The following is a 21,312-nucleotide window of genomic DNA, read 5'->3' as shown; positions in this document are numbered from 1 at the left end:
CATCTGGGTTTCATATATTCCCCCAGCTCTTCTCTCTATATCATTCTCACATACAGCTTCATTCACTGTATTTACATTATTGTGCTACAATCAGGTAGTAATGTGTAATCCATTTATGAATTTTTACAATCAGGTCCTGTTACACAATCTGCATCCCTTCAGCACCAATTACCCAATATCTACCCTATTTCTAACTCCTGATAACCTGTGTTCCTGAAATTCTCCAAGCTCACTCATTAATATTAGTTCATATCAGTGATAATGTACAGCATTTGTCCTTTTGTTTTTAGCTAATTTCACTCAGCATAAGGTCATCAAGATCCGTTCATATTGTTACATGCTTCAAGAGTTTGTACTGTCTTAGAGCTGTATAATATGCCATTGATTGCCTGTATCACAGCTTGTTTAGCCAGTCATCCATTGATGGACATTTGGGCTGTTTCCATCTCTTGGCAATTGTAAATAATGCTGCTATAAACATAGGTGAGCAAATCTCCAAAAGATGCCTAACAGTGGGACTTCTGGATCATATGGCAATTCTATACTACCTTCCTGAGGAACCACCAAACCAGTTCCCACAGTGGTTGTACCATTTTACTTTCCTGCCAACAGTAGATAAGTGTGCTTTTCTCTAATCCTCTCCAGAACTTATCATTTTCTGTTTTTTTGATAATGTCCATTTAATAATATCTCATTATTGTTTTGATTTGCATTTCCCTAATGGCCAGGGAAGTTGAGCATCTTTTCATGTGCCTTTTAGCCATTTGTATTTCCTCTTCTGAGAAGTGTCTATTCATGTCTTTTGCCCATTTTTAAATTGGGTTGTTTGTCTTTTTGTTGCTGAGTTGAAGAATCTTTTTATATATTCTGGATACTAAACCCTTATCTGATGTCATTTCCAAATATTGTCATCCATTGCATGTGCTATCTTTTTACTTCTTTAGCAAAGTTTTTTGATGCACAAAATTGTTTATTTTGAGCAGTTTCCATTTATCTATTTCTTTCTTCAATGTTCATACTTTGTGTGTAAGATCTAGGAAACCACTCCTATTAAAATTTTATATGATATTTCTTGACATTTTCTTTTTCTTCTAAAAGTTGTATAGTTTTAGCTCTAATGTTTAGGTTTTTGACCCGTTTTGAGTTAATTTTTGTATGAGATGTGAGTTATGGATCCTCTTTCATTCTTTTGCATATGGATATCCAGTTCTCTAAGTACCATTTATTGAAGAAACTGCTCTATTCCAGATGAGTTGGCTTGACTGCCCTATCGAAGACCACTTGTCCATAAATGAGAGTGTCTATTCATTAGAGTCTGAACACTCTAATTTATTCCATTGGTCTCTATATCTATCTTTATACCAGTACCATACTGTTTTGAACACTGGGGCTTCATAATGTGCCTTAAAGTCAGGTAGTGTGAGACCTCACACTGCATTTTTCTTTGTCAAGACATTTTTAGTTATTTGGGGCACCCTGCCCTTCCAAATAAATTTGGTTATTAGTCTTTCCATTTCTGCAAAGTAAGTTTTGGGGATTTTACTTGGTGTTGCACTGAATCTACAAATTAATTTAGGTAGAATTGACATCTTAACTATATTTAGTCTTCCAATCTATGAACGCAGTATGCCCTTCCATTTATTTAGGTCTTCAGTGATTTCTTTTAACAATTTCTTGTAGGTTTCTGTATATAGGTCTTTTGTATCCTTAGTTAAATTTATTCATAAATATTTAATTCTTTTGGTTGAAATTGTAAATGGATTATTTTCCTTGATTTCCTGTTAAAACAGCTCATTTCTAACATATAGAAATACTACAGATTTTTGAGTGTTGATCTTGGACCCTGCCACTTTGCTGTACTCTTTAATTAGCTCTAGTAGCTTTGCTCTGGATTTTTTTTCAGTTTTTTTTGACATAAATATTATATCATCTACAAACAGTGAGAGTTTTACTTCTTCCTTTCCAATTTGGATGCTGTGTATTGCTTTTTCTTGTCTAATTGCTCTAGGTAGAACTTTCAACACAAGTTGAGTAACAGTGGTGACAGTGGACACCCTTGACTTCTTTCTGATCTTAGAGGGAAAGCTTTCAGTCTTTTCCCATTGAGGATGATGTTAGTTGTGGGTTTTTCATATATCCCCTTCGGCATGTTGAGGAAGCTTCCTTCTATTCCTATCCTTTGAAGTGTTTTCATCAAGAAAGGATGTTGAATTTTGTCACATGCCTTTTTGCATCAATGAAGATGATTATGTGATTTTACTACTTTGATTTATTGATATGGTGTATTACATTAATTGATTTTCTTATGTTGAACCACACTTGCACACCTGGAATAAATCCCACATGGTCATGGTGTATAATTCTTTTAATGTGCTGCTGGATTTGATTTGCAAGAATTTTGTTGAGAGTTTTTTGATCCCATATTCATTAGAGAGATTAGTCTGGAATTTTCTGTTTGTATAATATCTTTGTCTTCTTTTGATTTGAAGGTGATGTTGGCTTCATAGAATGAGCTAGGTAGACTTCTCTACTCTTCATTTTTTTTTTAGGAATTTGAGCAGTATTGGTACTAATTTTTCTTCAATGTTTGGTATAATTCACATGTGAAGCCATCTGGTCCTTGACTTTTCTTTTTTCAGAGTTTCTTGATGACTGATTCAATCTCTTCACTTGTGGTTGGTTTGTTGACTATTTCTTCTCAAATCAATATTGGTTGTTCATGTCTTTTTAGGAGGTTGTGCATTTCATCTATGTTCTCTAGTTTATTACCACAAAATAGCTCATAGTATCCTCTCATTATCTCCTTTATTTCTGCAGAGTCAGTGGTAATGTCTCCTCTTCCTTTTCTGATTTTATTTGCATCCTCTTTCTTTTTTTTGTCAACCTGGTAAGTGTCCATAATTTTATTGATTTTCTCAAAAAACCGACTTCTAATTTTGTTAATTATTTTCATGTTCTCACTTTCATTTATTTCTGCTCTAATCTTTCTTTCTTTCTTTTTTCTTTCTTCGAGGTTTGTTTGCTGTTCTTTCTCTAATTCCTCCAAGTGAACAATTAATTCTCAATTTTTTCCTTTTTTTTCTTTTTTGACATAAGCATTTAAGGCAATAAATTTCCCTCTTATCACTGACCTGGCTGAACCCCATAAAATTTTATATGTTGTGTTTTCATTTTTATTTGCCTTGAGATATTTACTGATTTCTCTTGTAATTTCTTCCTTGACACACTGGTTGTTTAAGAGTGTATTCTTTAGTCTCCATATATTTGTGAAGTTACTGGCCCTCTCTCTGCCTGTCATTGATTTTCAACTTCATTCCTTTATGATCTGAGAAAGTTTTTTTTTATGATTTCAGTCTTTTTAAATTTATTGAGACTTGTTTTGTGACCTAGCATATGGTCCATCCTTGAGAATAATCCTTGAGCACTTGAGGAAAAAATGTATCCTTCTGTTGTTGGGTGCAATGTTCCATAGATTTCTGTTAAGTCTAGTTTGTTTATTATATTATTCAAATTCTCTGTTTCTTTATTGATTCTCTGTCTAGATGTTCTACCATTGATGATAGCAGATGATTGAAGTCTCCAACTATTAAGGTAGAGGTTTCTGTTTCTCCTTTAGTGTTTTCAGTGTTTGCCTCATGCATTTTGGAGCACTCTGGCTCGATGCAGAAATATTCATGATTGTTATGTCTTCTTGTTGAATTGTTCCTTTTTCAATGTATCATGTCCTTTTCTGTCTCTTAATTTTTTGCATTTGAAGTCTAATTTGTAAGATATTAGTATAGCTTCTCTGTTCTTATCTGATTATTGTCTGCATGTAATCTCTTTTCCCAACCTTTCACTTTCAACCTATTTTTGTGTTTGCATGTAAAATAAGTCCCCTGTAGACAGCATATAGATGGGTACTATTTTTTAATTCATTCTGCCAGTCTAGGTCTTTTGATTGGGGAGTTTAATCCATTAACATTTAGTGTTATTACAGTAAATACAGTAATTTCTTCTACCATTTTGCCTTTAGGGTTTTATATGCCATATCTATTTTTTTCTCTTTTTACCTTTACTGATAAAGGTAAAAAGAGAAAATTCACTCTTCTCCACACCTCTCTCTCCTTTCTTTTCCAATTTGCCTCTAGTGCTCCCTTTAGCATTTCTTGCAGAGCCAGTCACCTGTCACAAATTCTGCCAGTGATTTCTCTTTTGTCTGAAAATATTTTAATTTTCCATTTATTTTTTAAGAATATTTTTGCCAGATATAGAATTCTTGGTTTGCAGTTTACCTCTTTTAGAATCTTAAATATATCATACTACTGCCTTCTCACTTATATGGTTTCTTCTGAGAAATCCACACATATTCTTATTGGGCTTCCTTGTATGTGATGGATTCCTTTTCTCTTGCTGCTTTCAAAATTTTCTCTTTCTCTTTGACATATGACAGTCTGATTAGTAAATGTCTTGGAGCATATCTATTTCGGTATTCTGATTGAAGTACCCTGCACTTCTTGGATCTTTAATTTCATGTTTTTCATAAGATATAGGAAATTTTCAAAGATAATTACGTCCATTTGTCTTTCCCCTTCTTTTCTCCTCTTGGGACACCCACAAAACACATTTTCATGCACTTCATGTTGTCATTCAATTCCCTGAGACCCTTCTCATATTTTCCATTCTTTTCCATCTATTTTCTTTTGTATGCTAGATTTCAGATATCCAGTCTTCCAGTTCACTAATCCTTTCTTCTGTCTTCAAATCTATCATTGTAGTTTTCCATTGTTTTTTTACATCTCTTCTGCTGTACCGTTCCTTCCCATAAATTCTGTGATTTTTTAAAGGCCTTCAATTTCTTATTTCTGTTTGCCCATTGACTTCTTTATATCCTCCCTCAATTTATTGATTTTATTTTTTATGAGATTTTCCATGTCCATTCAAGCATCCTGAATTAGTTGTTTCAACTTCTGTATCTCATTTGAATTGTTGATTTGTTCCTTTGACTGGGCCATATCTTCAATTTTCCTAGTGTGATTACCTTTTTGCTGGCATCTAGGCATTTGATTTACCCTTAGTTAGTTCATTGTGGAGATTGTTTTCACTCTTTTGCCTAGGGTTTTCTTGCTGGATGGCCTTGTTCTCTTCTTTTACACTCAATTTGGCTTATTCTAGACCTCTAGCATAGGTTTTGTTTAACAGTTCAGAATTTTTCAGTTCTTGATTTCTTGTTTCTTGCCCTGCATATATGGGGTCTTTTTTTTCCTTAGGAGGGTCTACTCCAATATATATAACCCAATCAGATTTTCCCAGACATGACTGGTGTCCTCTCAGGAGGAAAAAGTCACCTGCATCAGTTTTCCATGAGGGTGATAACCAGCAGATTGAACAATGTATACGAACATTGTATACCCTCCCTTTTTCCTATCCTGCCCAGTATGAGGTCCCTGCCTGTGGTTTCCTATCAGAATAAACTGATGCAGTGCCTTTAATTCAGTAGACTTTTCATGCTGGAGGCATGATTGGGACAGAGGAGAAGTTGTAGGCTGACTTTAATTGCTTCAGTTTTCCAGTCCCTGGGGTCTGAATTCTCTGAGGGAGGGAATTCACCTGTGCTTTGCCCCACCACTCTCTTGGGGAAGGCATAGCTACTAGAGAATTAGCTCCTTTTGCCTGACCAACCGCTTTGTCACTTAGACAAGCTTAATTATGCCCTTGCCTGGAGAATTGGAGCCTAAGAAGCCTTGCAGTTCTATCTAATGAGATGTTAAGTAGTAGAAAAAAAGCAAAAAAGAAAAAGTCCTTGTTAGGGCAGGACCCATATTCCTCAGGTTTGTTAATGAAGTGCTTGAATTGATACATTTCTTGGTTCTCTATGTATCTCTGGGCTCTATGTGTGCCCCCTTTTTTGGGGGTCCAGCCCTTTTCAAATATTTGTGCTATCTGATCCAAAAACCCACTGTTTTTTGTTTGTTTTTCCCTGTCAACCTTGCACCCTCTCTGCCAGGGCAAAAACTCCTAGAACCTTTAGCTCTTATTCCATGTTTATCTGAGTTCAGGGTCTATTTTCAGCAGTCAGAATTTGTTAATTAATTTCATAATTAGAGATTGGTTGATATAAGCCCCTGCTGCTAGTAAAGTCTCTTTACTTTCCCCTTTCAGAACCATGCTATTGTGCCTGTGTGGTATGGGCACTGGCCTCCATGGCTTGGTGGACTTACAGTTCTGTGTGGGGTCACAGTCTAGCATGGCCAGACTGCTGTACGCTTTGTGTCCATCCAGTCACTGATGTGGCCCCAGTAGTTGTTCTGTACTGTTCCTAGCTATTTACTAGCTGCTCTGGAGGATGAGTTAGATTCCACACCTTGCTAAGTATCATCTTAACTAATTCCCCTAAGTATTTTTATCTGGAACTGTTTTTGGAAGATGAACCGCATTACAGCAATTTTGTTCCTAGGAGTGAGCAAGAACACCCAGCCATTTCATTCACATGAATATGCCACCTAGAAATTCTTACTCCATGTATACCAGGAGACATGAAGGAATGTTCAATGCAATAGAATCCCAAATGGGAGCAGCCAAATAGTCATCAGTCAGGAGAATTGATTAAAAATGCAATATATCACACCAAAAAATAATTTACAGCTGTGAAAATGATTTAACTGTAGTAACATGCAAGAGTTTGGTGAATATCTGAAAGACAATATTGAGTAAAAAAAAGTAACACAGTAAACTGTGACATACCACTTTAACAATCAAAACTAACCAATATATGCTAAGTGGTGTGTACATATATGACATTAAAAATTAGTGCTTGGATGGTGCGATGGTGGCTCAGTGGCAGAATTCTTGCCTGCCATACCAGAGACCCAGATTTGATTCCTGGTGCCTGCCTATGCAAAAAAAAAAAAACAGTACTGAAGAATGGTAACCATAATTAAGATTGTCAATCTGGGAAAGGGAAGGAAGAGGTAGGTGATGGGCTAGAGGAGCAGCACAGCTAGATGAAATGATTCAATGTTGGAGTCAGAGGTATGCATTAATTATTGTGCATACAACTTAAATATATTCTTTAAGATCATCAAATATTACATGATGAAAACATTTAAACCACAGTCTAGTGTCATCACATAGTGGCTAAAATTTATCTTATGATTAATAGATGCTAAGCACTGTTTCAATTACCCAGATGAAGAATTGGTGAGGTTAGGTGGCTTGCCTAAGATGGTATTGCTGGGGGCAGAGGTGAATGCAAGAACCAGGAGACAAATCAAGTTTTCCTCACTCTTGGCTTGTGCTCTTTTCATGGTGTACAATGTCTCAATTTATGCTGCTCTGTATATATCTGTTTTATTTGCCTCATGTGCTGTCTTGAAACTTACATACCTAAGAAAAGTATGTTATAGTAACCCTAATCCTATCTCGGGGTGAGGAACATAATTGCAGGCTTAGATCACTTGATTAGGTTACTTCCATGGAAAGGTGACCCACCAAATTCTGTATAGGATCTTTTAATTAGATAGGCATATGACACCAACAATTCAAGGTGGGTCTTAGTTAGTTGCCTGGAGTTCTTAAAAGAGCTCACAGATGACACAGAGAGCAGAAATGAAGTCAAATGGTGGCTGTTTGGAGATGGAAAAAGAACCTGCTCCAGAGATGCCAGAAGGCCCACAGAAGCAGAGAGGGTCTTTTGAAACCAGAAGCCACTAGAGAAAGACAGATGTCACCATGTATTTTTCTTACTCACAGAGAAACCTTGGGAAAGACTGGCCTTTCTAGAGAGAAATATCCTCTTCTCAGTGCCTTAATTTGGACATTTTCTTGGCCTTTGAACTGTAAAATCTGTAACCTAATTAATTCCCTTTATAAAACCAATTTCTTTTATATTGCATTCCAGCAGTTCAGCAAACTAAGCATCTCTTTTCTCCAACTACAGTGTAAAATGAGGATTGCACCTAATTAGTTCTTCTGATCTTCTCTAAGTACCTAGAACATAAAATGTGTTCAATAAATGCTTATAGCCTGAATTCATAAGTGAAGGGCAGAATCTCAACAGTGATATACTCTGTCATTTAATGAAGATAATTATAAATTAGCCCATGAGCATCCAGAGATGCTTTAGAGCCAATGGCTTTATCTGAGTACCAGCTGTACCTGTTGAAGTTAGTATGTACCCACGAAAAACCGTGTTTTAATCCTGATCCAACTTCATGGGGGCAGTTGTTTCTTTAATCCTCATTCAATATTCTTAAGTATGTTGTTCCTTTATTGTTTCTAAGGGGATGTGACTCCTAGTTGTGGGTGGCAACTTTTGTTAGTTTGTTTACATGGAGATACATCCAGTCCAGGTGGTGTTGCTTACTGGAACTCTTTAAGAAGAAATCATTTTGGAAAAAGCTTTGAATCCAACTGAACCAATAGAGCTCAAATAGTCAGAGATCCCTGGAGATTCAGAAGGAGAGGTCCACAGGGAACCTCATGATATAAGGAGAGAAAGCTAGCAAACATCAACAAGTGCTTCCCAGCTGAGAGAGAAAACCCAAACTTCATTAGCCCCTTTTTTGGAGTTAAGGTATACTTTTCTTAATGTCTTAATTTGAACATTTTCAGTGACTTAGAAATATGAACTTGCAATTTAATACATTCCTTTTTAAAAAGTTGTTCCATTTCTGGTATATTGCGTTCTAGAGGCTTATAAACAAAAGCAGCAGCCAATCATTTGCTTCTAGAAAAGTGATGCTTGGCTCACAAGGAAGCAACAGAATATTGGGTAGATATCAGTCACGGGAAATAATGGCTATCATTTCTGACTAAGTTCAAAATGGTGGACTTTTTGTCAAAAAAGAAAACCCGAGGGTCTCTCAAAACAGACATCATTTTCCCTCACTTACGTTGCTCAACAGGCCTTCTTAACTAGGAGTTAAAGGCATGGATTTATGACTGGGGTATGCTAGAAGGTACTGAGAACTATGGTTCCAAGAGCCCTTCAAGGAATGAACAAATTAGGAGTTGGGTGGAAGTGCTTGTTTTTAGTGTTCACTTGTTGAAGTCAGAGTGGGACAGTGCAAGAGGCTTCTGGAAACAGGGTAAGAGCAGAAACCACCCTCACCACTCCATAGTTGATTTAGGTGAAAAGGGAGACTATTTCTGGAGATCTGCTTTCTGATGCTGGGTCTAATGATCAGTCATGTCCTTGGAGTCCAGATGCCACACCTTGCTTGGCATTCTATTCCTTTGTCCATAAAATGAAGTTTGTCATTTCAACCTTCTAACTTCAGAAATTATTTTAAATATCAAATGAGGTGGCATGTACCAGCTCTTTGCAGATTGTATAGTACTCTTCAAATATAAAATTTCCCTGTCTATCAAAGACACTAAAGTTTTTCAGAAATGGTCACTTTTTAAAAAATTTATTTATTAATTAAAAAAATTAACAAACGAACTAAAACATTACCATGTGATCATTCCATTCCACATATATAATCAGTAATTCACAATATCATCACTTAGTTGTATATTCATCGTTTTTTAGAACATTTGCATCATTTCAGAAAAAGAAATAAAAAGACAACATAAAAAGAAATAAGATGAAAACAGAAAAAAGAGATTATACATACCATACCCCTTACCCCTCACTTTCATTGACCACTAGCATTTCAAACTAAATTTATTTTAACATTTGTTCACCCTATTACCTATTTTTATTCCATATATTCTACTCATCTGTTGACAAGGTAGATAAAATGAGAATCAGACACAAGGTTTTCACAATCACACAGTCATATTGTGAAAGATATATCATTATTCAATCATCATCAAGAAACATGGCTACTGGAATACAGCTCTGCATTTTCAGGCAGTTCCCTCCAGCCTCTCCATTACTTCTTGAATAACAAGGTGATATCTACTTAATGCATAAGCATAACCTCCAGGATAACCTCTAGACTCTGTTTGGAATCTCTCAGCCATTGCCATTTTGTCTCATTTCACTCTTCCCCCTTTTGGTCGAGAAGATTTTCTCAATCCCTTGATGCTGAGTCTCAGCTCATTCTAAGATTTCTGTCCCAGGTTGCCAGGAAGGTCCACACCCCTGGGAGTCATGTCCCACATAGACATGGGGAGGGTGGTGAGTTTGCTTGCTGTGTTGGCTGGAGAGAGAAGCCACATCTGAGCAACAAAAGAGGCTTTCTTGGGGGTGACGCTTAGACCTAATTTTAAGTAGACTTGACCCCTTTGTGGGGTTAAGTTTCATATGAACAAACCCCAAGACTGGGGTCTTAGCCTATAGCTTTGGTTGTCCACACTGCTTGTGAGAATATCAAGAATTCAACTTGGGGAAGTTGAATTTCTCCCCACTCTCACCATTCCCCAAAGGGGACTTTGCAAATACTTTTTCACTCACTGATCGAATCACTCTGGAATTCATCAGGGCATCACTCTGGACAAACTAACAAAATCTCATGTCCTACTCAAGATTCCAAGTACTTATTGTGTTCAATCAAGCTATCTACATAGATTATATTAGGAAATGCACTAGTCAAAATATAAATTTTCTATGAAATAAACATTTTTTGCTTTAGTCTCACACATAAGGTGAAATTTTGAAATATTAATTACCATCTATTTTCAGCATCCTACAGTAATGACATTCCTTTGTCCCTCCTCATGCACAAACATTTTTTAAAATTTGTACATTTAGTCACTATTATTATACACTCTAAGCATTCTTAGATTATACCATCTCAATCTTTAACGTCTATCTTTCTTTCTGATTTTATTTATGCCCCCAGCCCTACCCTTTCTATCATTCTTACATGCAGCTTCATTCTGTGTTTTAATATAATTGTATTACAGTTATGTAGTATTGTGCACAATCTGTATCCCTTCAGCTCCATTTACCCAATATCTTACCCTAAAAATGGTCACTTTTATCACTGACAATTACTGCATTATCCCACAGCAATGGATAGAAGCACCTGGATTTTTGAATGGCACCTTGGGTGCAACTTGCTTAAATCTACAACCTACAAGCTTGATAGTAGATGCTCAACTCTATTCCACCTACCAGAAATGCTTTGGCCCACCCTGGGCTGAGAAGCAAAATTCCAGCTTTATTTTTGTGTTTATGGGGAGAGAAACCATCCTTTGATTAAAATAACAACTCCTGAGCAAAGATCAGGGCCTCTGGGGAGAGTTTTCCAAAGGCTTGATTTCTTTCTGGTTGATTTATTTAGTCTTGCATTGACAACAATCCTAAAGATGCAGGTGTCTTTGAAAATTTTTTTCAATTATTTGAAGGTACAGAAGGTCAAATCCAGAGCAAAAAGGAGAAAAGTCACATAAAGAATGACATATTTTTTACTTAAAGATTCCAGTGAAGACTTTCCTTAAAGAAGAGAGTAACTGTAAGAGCAGCTGGGTGTGTGAATTCCCCCTCAAATCATGAACTACTATTCATACATATATAAGTCTATACAAAAAAGATGCACCTTGTCCTAAGGATTATAGAGAATATTATTGTGTAATGTAACCCTTTAAATATACACATACTGAACTTCTCACAGTGTAGTATCCAGAAAATGCAAATATATGATGATGACAATGATATTAGGGCAACAGAAAGCATTTTCTATTGAGCGATTCCTATGTGCAAGAAAATTCACCAGCATTTTATTTAAATACTAATAACACTTCCATGAGATAAATGTTGGTCTTATCTCCATTTTACAAATCAAGAAATTTACGTCCAAAAGGGGAAGAGAATTGCCCAAAGCCATACAACCCCACCTTCCTTCTTGAGACAATATACAAAAAGTATATTCAGCATCTAGCCCACACCACTCTAACATTTTAGTATTGAGGGATTTGTTTACATTGCTTGCTTTGCAGAAACCCTCCAAGGCACATAGGTAAATGCTCCAATCTGTGTCTGGCTGTTTCTTTAATTGAGTGCAGACTCATTAATAGAAAACAGAAATGCAACCATAGCATGGAAACACATAAAACGGAGTTCTGAAAAAAAGACCCAGTCCCACCTCCTCTCCCCAGCCCAAAGGAGAGCTATAAAAACACATTTGGGTGGATAATGACATATTTTTTACTTAAAGATTCCAGTGGAGACTTTCCTTAAAGAAGAGAGTAACTGTAAGAGCAGCTGGGTGTGTGAATTCCCCCTCAAATCACGAACTACTACTCATACATACATAAGTTTATACAAAAAAGACCCACCTTGTCCTAAGGATTATAGAGAATATTTAGTCTTGCATTGACAACAATCCTAAAGATGCAGGTGTCTTTGAAATTTTTTTTCAATTATTTGAAAGTACAGAAGGTCAAATCCCATCCCAAAGGCATATTCCCATCCCAAAGGCAGAGGCCCAACCTGCACCTCCCCTATTCTTGGCATTTGGAATGGACCTAGTAGGGTGAAGGGGAACCAAGGACCAAGCAGCCAAGGGTTCCCAGAGCTGGGGGCATGGTGTAAACACTAAGTTTTCACATGGATGGATGGATATGTGTGACTCACAGAACCTGGCTGAAGACTGGACGGGAACTCAGAAGCCAGCCCTGTATCTGAGAGTGAGGCTAGGACTGGGGATGCTGAGGGGGATAAGTGTGTCTCTTCCTTTTTGGCTAGGAGGGGGTAAAATGGGGCTGGGTTCTTTGTATCCTCTCTCCTTTGCCCCTGGACATTCATGGGCAGTGTTGATGACACTGAGAGACCCCCAGCTGGGGGTTGGCAGGACTAAGGGCTTGGAAAGAAGGGCTTGGAAAGATGGGCAGGAACGAGTTGCATGACTAGTGCATTTCCTAATATAACTTATGTAGATAGCTTGATTGAACACCATAAGTACTTGGAATCTTGAGTAGGACATGAGATTTTGTGAGTTTGTCCAGAGTGATGCCCTGATGAATTCCAGAGTGATTTGATCAGTGGGTGGAAAAGTATCTGCAAAGTCCCCTTCGGGGAATGGTGAGAATGGGGAGAAATTCAACTTCTCCAAGTTGAATTCTTGATATTCTCACAAGCAGTGTGGACAACCAAAGCTATAGGCTAATGTGTTTGACACATTCCAAAGCAATCAAGAGCCACCTCTGGTCTAGGTAGTTCTAGTTCTATTAGTTTGAAAGCTGTCAGAGTACAATGTGCCAGAAATAGAATGGCTTTTTAAAAGGAAGAATTTTTAAGTTGCAACTTTTCAGTTCTAAGGCCATGAAAATGTCCAAACTAAGGCATAACTATAAAAACGTTCAAATTAAATTCTGTGAAGATGGTAGAATAGGATAACTTGCATTCTCAATTTCTCCAAAAAATAACTATAGAAGGAATAAGAGGGCAACTAAGATGGTGATACTAGTGTTTTAGTGAACTGGGAGAGTCTTCTGCACCACATAAGGAGGCCCTGGTTGCAAAGGCTGAGGGACTCAGAAGCAGAGAACCAGAGACCATCTGGTTGCTGCAAATAGCCAGCCCTGAGCCATCAGGAGTGCACAGATAGAGAGATGGGGACTAGGAAGTAAGATAAGCTACATTAATTGAGCATGCTAACCACACTGGTGCAGCCTTGCAACCTGTGACTCACCCCACACCCCATGCACATAAACCCTATCACCTGCTCCCCTCCCCACACTCCAAGTGCCCCCAACCTACCAACCACTCCCATGCAAACCCACCCCATACCTCCACCCAATGCTTTCACATGCCTGCCCCAGGCCAACCCACCTCTCCTGAAAAAGTGCAGTCTTGACCCATGCCTCCTGAGTTCTACATCCCCATCCATGCCCCCTGCAGTCAATTGCCACCAACAAAGGCTGGGGGCACTAACCTCCATACCCAGGATATTCCTGCCCACTGCCAACACAGTTGTGCAACCCCACCCCTCACTCCTTGAGTTCTGAACACATGTCCATCAGTTTATGGCCCTCCCAGATCTGTACATGCACATGGACCCTAGTCATGCCTCCCAGCTCTGGAGAGCACTTATAGTCAGGCCACATCCACCCACAGACCACATAGGCACAACACTGACTCACTACCCTAAACTTTGTGCATGTGCAAAAAGGGCCATGAGCCCTAGACCAGCACACATCAGGTGCCCATGCTGCAGATCCATGCATAGTCACATCCTCCCCACCACTGGACACCCATGCTCACAGGCACCAGCATAGCATCCTCAATTCTTGCCTGTACCTGTGCTATAATGCATCACTGCACTGTTGTGCCCCACCCTTCATGATGCACCTGGCTGTACATCCATTCTGCAAATACAAGGCTTTAGACTACTGTAGGAGATCAATGTCCAAAGTAAGCCAATCAAGTTATTTACATGGGGCAATGACAGCAGAAGATCATTAAGCATATCATGATTAAGACAGATATAGCCCAGCCCAACAATCAAATTAAAACATCAGAAAAGACAAAGACATTGGAACAACTAATCAAAGATGTTTATTAACCTCTCCTAAATAAAATAAATGGAATGGCTAATGGCATAAAGGAGATCATGAAGACAATATAGGGCATAAAGAGGAATTTGAAAGAATAAATAGAAAAATAGCAGGTATCACAGAGATAAAAAATGCTGTAAACCAAATGAAAAACATACTAGAGACACACAACATCAGATTTGAAGAGGCAGAAGAAAAAAATCAGCCAACTTAGAAGACAATTCAACAATTGATTTTGAATACTCAAAACAGAAAATGGCTAAAAAGATGGAAATATTTGATTTGGATCTAAGGGAAATTATGGATGAAACAAAGCGCACAAATGTAACAATCATTGGTGTTTCAGAAGGAGAAAAGAAAGGTAAAGGTCTAGGATAATTAGCTGAGGATATAATGGGGGAGAACATACCAAACCTTAAAAACAACATAAATATACAAATCAAAGAGGCTCAACAAACTCCAAATAGAATAAATCCAAATAGGCCTCCTGAGAGACACATAATACTCAGATGTCAAATATTGAAGAGAAGCAAAAAATCCTGAAAGTAGCAAGAGAAAACCAGTCTACTACATACAAGAATAACCACATGAAGACTGAGTTCAGACTACTCAGTTGGCAATATGGAGGCAAGAAGGCAGGGGCAGGATATATTTAAGATCCTAAAAGAGAAAGACTTCCAGTCAAGAATTCTGTACCCAGCCAAATTGTCCTTCAAAATTGAGGGACAGATTAAAATTTTGACAGACGAACAAAACCTGAAAGAATTTGTCACCAAGAGACCAGCCCTAGAAGAATTCTAAAAGGAGTATTGCCTCTTGAAAAGAAAAAAGGAACAGGAGAGGGAGGTCTGGAGGAGGGCACAGAATTTAAGAATACTAGTAAGGGTAACTCAAAGGATCAAAAAAGATAGCATGGGGCCACGGTGGCTCAGCAGGCAAGAATGCTTGCCTGCCATGCCAGAGGACCCGGGTTCAATTCCCAGTGCCTGCCCATGTATAAAAAAATAAATAAAATAAAATAAAATCTTTAAAAAAAAAATAGCATGGTGGATTCAGGAAACACTTTTTCAGTAATAGCTTTGAATGTTGATGGACTAAAGGACCAATTAAAAGATACAGATTGGCAGAATGGATTAAGAAATATAATCCAGCCATATGCTGTTTAAAAGAGACTAATGATAGACCTATGGATACAAATAGATTGAAAGTGAAAGGTTGGAAAAAGATGTTCCACATAAATTGTAGCCAAAAAAAAAAAAGGCAGAGGTAGCTATAACAAAATCTAGAAAATAGATTTTAAATGTAAAGAGACAAAAAGGATGCTATATATTAATAAAAGAAACAATTCACCAAGAAGAAATAACAATAACAAATGTTGAAATTCCCAATCAAGGATCTCTGAAGTATGTGACACAGACATTGGCAAAACTGAAAGGAGCAAAGAACGTTTCAACAATAGTAATAGGAGTCTTCAATACACCACTGTCCTGTATAGATGGAACAACCAGAAAGAATGTCAACAAGGAAACAGAGAAGTTAAACAACTTCATAAATGAACTAGACCTAACAGACATATTTAAGTCATTACACCCCAAAAGACCAGGATACACATTCTTCTCTAGTTCTCATGGAACATTCTCCAGGGTAGACTATATTCTGGGACACAAAACAGGTCTTTATAAATTTATTAACATTGAAATTATTCAAAGCACTTTCTCTGATAACAATGGAATGAGGCAGGATATCAATAACCACCAAAGAATGAGGACATTCACAAATATATGGAGATTAAATAACACACTCTTAAACAAACAAGCAGTGGATCAAAAAAGAACTTGATAGAGAAATCAGTAGCTATCTAGAGATTAATGAAAATGACTATACAACATAACAGGATTTATGGGATGTGGCAAAGGCTGTTCTGAGAGGGAAATTTATTGCCCCAAATGCTTACATTAAAAACAAGAAAGAGCAAAACTGAAGACTTAACAGCTCACTTGGAATAAATTGAGAAAGAACAGCAAACTAACACCAAATCAAATAGAAGAAGAGGAATAGAAAAGATTAAAGCAGAGTTAAATGAATTGCAGAAAAATGAACAATAGAAAGAGTCAATAAAACCAAAGATTGGTTCTTTGAGAAAATCAGTAAAATTGATGGATCACTAGCAAGACTGACAAAGAAAAGAAAAGACAGAGGATGCAAATAAACAAAATCAGGAATGAAAAAGTGTGCATTACCACAGACCCTGAAGAAATAAAAGGAATCACAAGAGGATACTATGAACAACTCTATGCAAACAAACTAGACAACTTAGGTGAAATGGACAAATTCCTGGAAACACACAAACACAATACACTGATTCAGGAAGAAATAGAAGATTTCAACAAACCAATCACAAGTAAAGTAAAATAAAAATTCCAACAACCTACTTTGAAGACTTGGAAAGCTAGTTACCAAATTCATATGGAAGGAAAAGAAACTCCACGTAGCTAAAAGCATCCTAAAAAAAGAAGAACACAGTGGGAGGATTGACACTTTCTAACTTAAAATTTATTATAAAACCACAGTGAACAAAACAACATGATACTAGCACAAAGATAAAAGTATTGTCAATAAAAGTAATAATGCAGAAATAGACCACCAAATCTATGGTCAGCTGATTTTTCAAACTTTTTTCTTGTTTAATATAACATATATACAAAGAAAAGAAATAAAAAAGCAATCATTTTCAAAGCATGCTTCAACAAGTAGTTACAGGAAGGATTCCAGAATTTGTCATGGACTACCATATGAGCCTCCTAGATTTTTCCTTCTTCCTACTCCAAAATATAGGGGGCTAGAAGGCTTAAATATTTTTTTATACCACAATTAACTTTTCTCTTTCCTTTTTGTGAAAAATAACACATGTACAAAAAAGAAATAAATTACAAAGCACAACACCACAATTAGTTGTAGAATAGATTTCAGAGTTTAACATGGGTTACAATTCCACAGTTTTAGGTTTTTACTTCTAGCTTTTCTAAGATACTGCAGACTAAAAGAGATATCCATTTAATGATTCAGCAATTATATTAATTTGTTAAATCCTATCTTCTCTGTAGAACTCCACCATCACCTTTGATTTTTCTATCCCTGTCTTTAGGGTTGCTTGGACTATGACCATTTTCACTTTTTCATGTTGAAAGGGTCTGCCACTAATGTAGGGTAGGGATATGGAACTATCTGATGTTCTGGAGAGGCTGGGCACTCTAGGTTTCAGGCCTTATCTGGTCCAGGGACTCATCTGGAGGTTGTGGGTTTCTAGAAAGCTACAGTAGTGTATGGAACCCTTGTGGAATCTTATATGTTGCTCCAGGTGTTCTTTAGGATTGGCTGGAATGGTGGCTGGGGTTTGGCAGGTTAGGATAAGTAGCAATATCTAACTGAATCTTGCATAAGAATGACCTACAGAGTAGCATCTCAACTCTATTTAAATTCTCTTTGCCACTGATACTTTACTAGTTACACTTCTTTTCCCCCTTTTGGTCAGGATGGAGTTATTGATCCCTGGAAGTCATCTCTCACATCACCCAGGAAGCTTTCACACCTGGATGTCATGTCCCATGTAGGGGGGTGGGCAATGATTTCATTTGCAGAGTTGGGCTTAGAGAGAGTGAGACTACATATAAGCAACAAAAGAGGCCCTCCAGAAGTAACTGTTAGGCATAGCTTAGGTAAGCTAAGCTTCTTCACTACCTACATATGCTTCACGAGAGTAATTCTCAAGATCAAGTGATTTGGGTGTCCCTAAAGTTTGACACAGTATGAGGGGATTTCCTAATAGTAATGTTTAATAGTTGCATATTTTTTCTCCCATCCTTCAAGGGGCTTTGCCAATATATTTGATTATCTGCTTGATATACTCTAGGTTGCATGCAGGCATTACATTAAGCTAAACAGGATTAAAGGGACTCTTTCTTATTCTGGGTTCTCTGTATTTCAGTTGTTCAAATGAGCTATACAGATAGGTTGTTAGATTATATGCTACAGAAAATTTCGACTCCAAACCAAATAAACCTTTCTTCCTTTGATCTCAAAGAAATACAGACATTGAATATAGACATTGTTTTCCTTAATACTGTGTTCAGGATTGCTTTAACCCCAACCTGATTGGCTTCATTCTTATTTCTAAATATCAGAATGTATATATGTATGTATGTATGTATATAACAGCCTCTCAAAATCCAGAAATAATAATTACCACTTTGTACAAAATATGTATGCTATAAAACTTACAATCTGGCCCCTGTCGTCTTGTAAGCATTTTCTAAATGAGACCATACAATTGCTGTTCTTTTGTTTCTGCCTTATTTTACCTCACCAAATGTCCCACACGTTCATTCACATCATTGCTTGCTTCACGATTGCCTTCCTTTTTTGTAGCAGCACAACATTCATTTATAAGTACACAGCGTGGTTCACGAATCTTCTTCTCAGTCAGTGTATCCTTCAGCCACCTGCATTTATCAGGCATCATGTATAGTGCCCAAAGTCCATAGCCCATCAACACTCTCTATTTTAGATAATTACATTGTTCCCAAGAGAAAGAAAACAAAAAAACACACACTTGCCAAATAAGAAATCTAAATGTTCTCTTAACTCTTGTCCCTCCCCCTATTATTTACCTCTGTTGTTGCTGTGGTAGTCCTGATGTTTTCCTTTTAAACATAGCTCAGAGCATGCAATAGCAGTTTTCCCCCTGTATACTGGACTTAAACACTCTTTGTACATGAATGATATCTTTGAAGTAGTTCTTGCAAGTACAAATTTATATTTCTAGTATTAATCGTGGGACACATAGGTCTATATAATCCCTTTCAATCTTGTTCATCTTCAATATGATAATATTAGTTATAAACCCACTATAGAACTACCTTCACTTCCATCTATTCCTTTACATTGGAATTCAATCTCGTTAGCTAGCCATTCACCCATCTCTAACTTCTATGTATTTCTAAGTCCCTTATGTTATGTATTATAAGCCTCTGATTTTACTTTTACCATGGTCATAGAAGTGGAATCATAGTGTCTATCCATTTTGGGTCTGGCTTATTTCATTCAACATTATGTCCTCAAGACTCATCCATCTTATCATGCGCTTCAGGTTGTCATTTCAAATTACTACTGCATAATATTCCATGGTATGTGTATACCACATTTTGTTAATCCACTCATCTATTGATGGGCATTTGGATGCCATCAAAAGATTCCATCTTTTGATGATTGTGAATAATGCTGCTTTAACATCAGTGTGCAATTGCCTGTTTGTGCCATTGCTTTCAGCTTTTATGGGTATATACAAACTAATATTATTGCTGGGTCAATATTTAGTTTCCTAAAGAACCACCAGTCTTCCATAGTGTCTCCACTATTACACATTCCCACAAGAAGTTCATAAGTGTCTCAGTTTCTCCACATCCTTTTCCAACATTTATGGTTTCCTGTTTGTTTAATAGCTGCCATTCTTGTAGGTATGAGGTGGTATCTCATTGTAGTCTTGATCTGTATTTCCTATAGCCAGTGAAAATGAACTTCTCTTCATGTGCTTTTGAGCCATCTGAATTTGCTCTTCAGAAAAATGCCTATTCATATCTTTAACCCATTTTATAATTGGGTAGTTTATTCATTTGTTGTTGAGTTGTTTGATTTCTTTGTGTGTGCAAGATATCAAACTTTCATCTGGCATGTGATTTTCAAATATTTTCTCCCTTTGAGTTGGCTGCCTCTTCACCTTTCACATAAAAGTCTTTTGAGGTGCAGAAGCATTTGATTTTGAGGAGTTCCCATATATCTGTTTTCTTTTGTTGCTTGTGATTTGGTTGTAATGTTTAGGAAGCTAAACTATTACTATTCTTGAAGATGTTTCCCCAAATTTTCTCCTAGAAACCTTATGGTACTAGTCCTTATATTTAGGTGTTTGATCCAGTTTCAAGTAACATTTATATAGGGTATAAGATAGGAGTCATCTTTCATTCTTTTTGACCATTGATATTCAGTTCTTTCATGCCCATTTATTAAAAAGACGACTTTGTCCCCACAACAAAACTACTACAGCTAATAAATGAGTACAGCAAAGTAGCAGGTTACAAGATCAACATTAAAAAATCTGTAGCATTTCTATACACGAGCAATGAACAAGCTGAGGGGGAAATCAAGAAATGAATTCCATTTACAATTGCAACTAAAAGAATAAAATACTTAGGAATAAATTTAACTAAAGAGACAAAAAACCTTTACAAAGAAAACTACAAAAAACTGTTAAAAGAAATCACAGAAGACCTAAATAGATGGAAGGGCATACTGTGTTGATGGATTGGAAGACTAAATATAGTTAAGATGTCAATCCTACCTAAATTGATTTACAGATTCAATGCAATACCAATCAAAATCCCAACAACTTATTTTTCAGAAATAGAAAAACCAATAAGCAAATTTATCTGGAAGGGCAGGGTGCCCCAAATTGCTAAAAGTATCTTGAGGAAAAAAAAACAAAGTGGAGGTCTCATGCTGCCAGACTTTAAGGCATATTATGAAGCCATAGTGGTCAAAACAGCATGGTATTGGCATAAAGATAGATATATCGACCAATGGAATCGAATAGAGTGCTCAGATATAGAACCTCTCATCTATGGACATTTGATCTTTGATAAGGCAGTCAAGCCAACTCGCCTGGGACAGAACAGTCTCTTCAATAAATGGTGCCTAGAGAACTGGACATCCATATGCAAAAGAATGAAAGAAGACCCATATCTCACACCCTATACAAAAGTTAACTCAAAATGGATCAAAGATCTAAACATTAGGTCTAAGACCATAAAACAGATAGAGGAAAATGTTGGG

This window comes from Tamandua tetradactyla, chromosome 9 (genome assembly GCF_023851605.1).
Source record: "Tamandua tetradactyla isolate mTamTet1 chromosome 9, mTamTet1.pri, whole genome shotgun sequence".
NCBI lineage: Eukaryota > Metazoa > Chordata > Mammalia > Pilosa > Myrmecophagidae > Tamandua > Tamandua tetradactyla.
Note: the sequence above shows the minus strand (reverse complement) of the source record.